Source organism: Equus przewalskii, chromosome 11 (genome assembly GCF_037783145.1).
Source record: "Equus przewalskii isolate Varuska chromosome 11, EquPr2, whole genome shotgun sequence".
Lineage (NCBI taxonomy): Eukaryota > Metazoa > Chordata > Mammalia > Perissodactyla > Equidae > Equus > Equus przewalskii.
Genome location: NC_091841.1, coordinates 18,231,867 through 18,237,454, shown reverse-complemented (window position 1 = coordinate 18,237,454; position 5,588 = coordinate 18,231,867). Strand labels below are relative to the sequence as shown.

General features: G+C 35.0%; 1 pseudogene; it reads left to right on the top strand.

Moving 5' to 3' along the window:
- Window positions 1–3,411: 3,411 nt before the first annotated feature.
- Window positions 3,412–4,209, top strand: LOC139074608 (olfactory receptor 5AK2-like; annotated as a pseudogene).
- Window positions 4,210–5,588: the final 1,379 nt, after the last annotated feature.

Here is a 5,588-nt window from a genome sequence, read left to right as displayed (position 1 = left end):
AAAGAAGAAAAATTCCAAATAAACAATCTAACAGTGCATCTAAGGGTACTGGAAAAAGAAGAACAAACAAAGCCCCAAATCAGCAGAAGGAAGGAAATAAAAATCAGAGCCGAAATAAATGAAAGAGAGACCAAAAAAAGAGAAAAAAATGATAAAACCAAGAGCTGGTTCTTTGAAAAGATAAACAAAATTGACAAACCCTTAGGTAGACTCACCAACGAAAAAAAGAAGTCTCAAATAAATAAAATCAGAAATGAAAGAGGAAAGATTACACCTGAATACTCCGAAATAGAAAAGATAAGAGAATACTATGAAAAGCTATACGCCAACAATTGGATCATCTAGAAGAAATGCATAAATTCTTAGAAACATACAACCTTCCAAAACTGGACCAAGAAGGAGTAGAGAATTTGAATAGACCAATCACCAGTAAGGAGCTCAAACAGCAATAAAAACCTCTCCCAAAATAAAAGTCCAGGACCAGATGGCTTCCCTGATGAATTCTACCAAACATTCCAAGAAGACTTAGTAACTATCCTTCTCAAACTCTTCCAACAAACGTAAGAGGAGGGGAGGCTTCCTAACTCATTCTACGAAGCCAACATTATCCTGACACTGAAACCAGAGAAGGACAACACAAAAAAAGGAAAATGACAGGCCAATATCACTGATGAACATCGATGCAAAAATCCTCAACCAAATACTAGCAAATCAAATACAACAATACATTAAAATGATCATATATCATGTTCAAGTGGGTTTCATTCTGGGGATGCAGGGATGGTTCAACATCCACAAATCTATCAACGAGATACACCACATTAACAAAATGAAGAATAAAAATCACATGATCATCTCAATAGATGCACAGAAAGCATTTAACAAGATCCAGCATCCATGTATGATAAAAACTCTAAATAAAATAGGTGTAGAAGGGAAATACCTCAATATAATAAAGGCCCTATATGACAAACCCACAGCAAATATCATCCTCAACAGGGAAAACTGAAAGCCATCCCTCTAAGAACAGGAAGCAGACAAGGATGCCCACTGTCACCACTCTTATTTAACATAGTATTGGATGTCCTAGCCAGAGCAATCAGGCATGAAAAAGAAATAGAAAGGATCCATATTGGAAAAGAAGAATTGACACTGTCACTCTTTGCAGACAACATGATTTTATATATCGAAACCCAAAAAGAATCCACTAAAAAATGTTTAGAAACAATAAATGAATACAGTCAAGTGGTGGGATACAAAATCAACATTAAAAAATTGGTTTGCTTCTATACACTAACAACAAAGTAGCAGAAAGAGAAATTAAAAATACAATCCCATTTACAATTGCAACAAAAAGAATGAAATACCTAGAAATCAACGTAACCAAAGAGGTGAGAGGTCTGTACACCGAAAACTATAAAACATTGTTGAACGAAATCAAAGAAGATGCAAAGAAATGGATGGATAATCTGTGCTCTTGGATTGGAAGAATTAACATCGTGAAAATGTCCATACTTCCTAAAGCAATCTATAGATTCAACGCAACCCCTATCAAAGTTCCAACAACATTATTCTCAGAAATAGAACAAAGAATCCTAAAACTTATATAGAACAACAAAAGACCCCAAATAGCCAAAGGATCCCTGAGAAAAAAGAACAAAGCTGGAGGTATCACACTGTCTGATTTCAAAATATACTACAAAGCCATAGTAACCAAAACAGCATGGTACTGGCACAAAAGCAGAAACACAGATGAATGGAATAGAATCTAGAGCCCAGAAATAAACCCACAGGTTTATGGACAGCTAATATGCAACAAGAGAGCCAAGAGCATATGATAGAGAGAGTCTCTTCAAAAAACGGTGTTGGGAAAATTGGACAGTCACATGCAAAAGAATGAAAGTAGATCATTACTTTACACCATGCATAAAAATCAACTCAAAATGGATTAAAGACTTGAATGTAAGATCTGAAACTATGAAACTTCTAGAAGAAAACATAGGCAGTACGCTCTTTGACATCGGTCTGAGCAGCATATGTTCAAGTACCATGTCTGACCAGGCAAGGAAAACAAAAGAAAATATGAACAAATGGGACTCCATGAAAGCAAAAATCTTCTGCACAGCAAAGGAAACCATCAACAAAATCAAAAGACAATGTAACAATTGGGAGAAGACATTTGCTAACCATATATCAGATAAGGGCTTAATATCCAAATTATACAAAGAACTCATACAACTCAACAACCAAAAAAACCAACAACCATTAAAAAATGGGCTAAAGACCTGAATAAGGATTTCTCCAAACAAGATATACGGCTGGCCAACAGGCATATGAAAAGATGTTCAACATCACTAGCTATCAGGCAAATGCAAATCAAAACTACGATTAGGTATCACCTCACTCCAGTCAGAATGACTATAATTAACAAGACAGGAAACAGCAAATGTTGGAGAGGATGTTGAGAGAAGGGAACACTTGTGCACTGCTGGTGAACATGTAAACTGGTGTAGCCACTATGGAAAGCAGTATGGAGTATCCTCAGAAAATTAAGAACAGATCTACCATGTGATCCAGCTATCCCACTGCTGGGTAGTTATCCAAAGAACTTGAAAACACAAAGGCATAATGATACTTGCACCCCTATGTTCATTTCAGCATTATACACAATAGCCAAGACTTGGAAACAACCTAGGTGACCATCAAGGGACGAATGCATAAAAAAGATGTGGTATTTATACACAATGGACTACTACTCAGCCATAAGAAATTATGAAATCCTGCCATTTGTGACAGTATGGATGGACCTTGAGGGTAGTATGCTGAGTGAAATAAGTCAGAGGGAGAAAGTCAAATACCATAAGATTTCACTCATAAGTAGAAGATAAAAACAACGACAAACAAAAACAAAGCAATGGAGAATGGATTGGTGGTTACAACGGGGGAAGAGGGGGAGGGCAAAAGGGCTGATTATGCTCACATGTGAGGGGATAGACTATAATTAGTTTTTGGGTTGGGAACATGATGTAATCTACACAAAAGTCAAAATATATTATGATGTCCATCTGAAAGCTATATAATGCTATAATCCAATATTACTGCAATTAAAAATTTTAAAAAAAGAAAATAGAAGGAATATTTGGAAACAATGAACACTGCTGGGAGTGTTTCCCATGAAAATCCAACTTAAAAAAAGGCACAAAATGTAAGAGCATTTTTCCTTCAAAAATTCACCAATATTTCGCTTCTTTTCTTGGTCCTTTCTAGACTTTGGTAGCCGTGACACAAGAAAATAGCACTGAAGTGAATGAATTCATTCTTCTCAGATTTAGTGCCCAATACAAGTTGCAGTGTTTCCTCTTCATTGTATGCCTAGTGATCTTGTGACCTCCACAGTGAATATTTTTTGGAATGATTGTACTCATCAAGACACATTCCGGACTTCAAACACCCATGTACATTTTCATACAACATTTGGCTTTTGTGGATATTATACCTCTTCTCTCCCTCCCAAGATGCTGCAAAATTTCACGGTAGAAAATAAATCAGTATCTTTCATGGGGCTGCATCATACAATTACTGGTTTATGCAATATTTGTGACCAGTGACTGTTAAATCCTGTTTGCTATGATAGTGGACCATTATGTAGCCAGCTGTAATCCACTTCACTCTCCCATACTTATGTCTCAAAGAGCCTGCATCCACGTGGAAGCTGGTTCAAATGTCATGGGCTCAATAAATGCTTCTGTAAACACAGGTTTTACATTTTTCCTGTTCTTCTGTAGATCCAATACCATACATCACTTTCTGTGATGTTCCCCCAATTCTCACTCTTTCACGCTCCGGCGTTGATATCAACACCATGTTTGTTGTCTTTGTGGGATTTAACTTGGTATTCATTGTATTGCTTATCATCTTTTCTTACATTTACCTTATGGCCACCATCCTAAAGATTTCTTCTACTGCAGGGAGGAAGTGTACCTCCCACCTGACGGCAATCACCATTTTTTACAGAAACCTGTCAAAAATGTAATTTCAACCTCATTGTAGTAATTCCCAGGAGAATATGCAAGTGGCTCCATGTTTTATGGAATTGTGATTCCCATGCTGCATCCTCTGATCTATAGTTTGAGAAACAAGGAGGTAAAAGGTGCTCTAAATGTGACGGGAAAAATTCTCCCAGATTGCACCAAAATTGTTAAACTTTAGCTCATGAAAGCATCCAGCAGATATGTTTCACCATATTTTAATGTTTCTGAATATGGAACACATTCACATCCTAAAACAATGCTATCTCTTTCAATAGATATGTGCTTAGAATGCAGGAAATATGATAACATGTCATTGGATTAATTTTCCCTTGAATACAGTTTGAGAAAAATATCTCATACTATTCATGAAGAACAGCATTATTGAGATTAAAATATTAAGTATGTATAGACTTTATGGAGAACCTATTTGTTTAATTTCAAATATATTTCAAATTTAAAATACATCCTTAAAGCCTAGAAAACTCCAATTTAGTATATAATCAATATTAAAATTGAAGTTCATTATTCCTCATTCATTTAAATATGTTTCCTAAATTGTCTACAAAGAAGCTGTTCATAAATTCTGTTCCAAACACTGTATAAACCTCTAATGTAAAATTAACATGCTTATTTGGAAAGCATCTTATGATTTATGCTGTACATTCTACCAAATATTCCTCTACTAGTTTTGTTCTCTAGCACTTTAAAACAGTTATTTCTTCTGTGATTTTATTACTTCTTTTTGTCATCAGTTATCCTCTTTATTCTGAATCCATCTCTTTCTTGCATAAGTTATGGAAACTCCTGGATAAATTTTCTATATCTCTCTCCAGTAGAGAAGGAAAATCTCGACTGTAGATGGATCTGGAAACTGAAACAATAGTCATTCATTTATGAAAGAAAAGGAAAAGTGCAGTTCATGAAACTTCATGGACAGACATGTTCATTTCAGGATGATTTACAAGAGCCAAGAATAGGACACAACCTAAGAGTCCATCAATGGATGAATAGATAAATAAAAGGTGAATAAAAAAATATTATTCAGCCATAAAAAAGAATGAAATCTTGCCATTTGCAAGAATATTCATGAACTTTGATGGCATTATACTAAGCGAAATAGAGTAAGACAAATGCCATATGATTTCACTTACCTGTGGAATCTGGCATAAACAAAAAATCCCACCAAGATCAAAGATAAAGACAGCAAATTGGTGTTTTCCAGATGGGTGGAGTGGAGATGCATAGGAGCAGGGGGTCAAAAATTACAAACTTGTAGTTATAAAATAAATAAATCATGGGAATATAATGTACAACATGATGACTGTAGTTAATAATACTATTATACAGAATGGAAAGTTGTCAAGAGTGTGAATCTTAAGTTATCCTGATATGTGGTGATAGATTTTAAGTAGACTTACAATCGTGATCATTTAGCAATAGATACAATTAATGATTAATTACGTTATACACCTGATACTAATGTTATATGTCAATTATACCTAAATAAAAAGCTATAGGATATTTTGTCCAATGCAAAAAGTATGATTGTGATAAGAT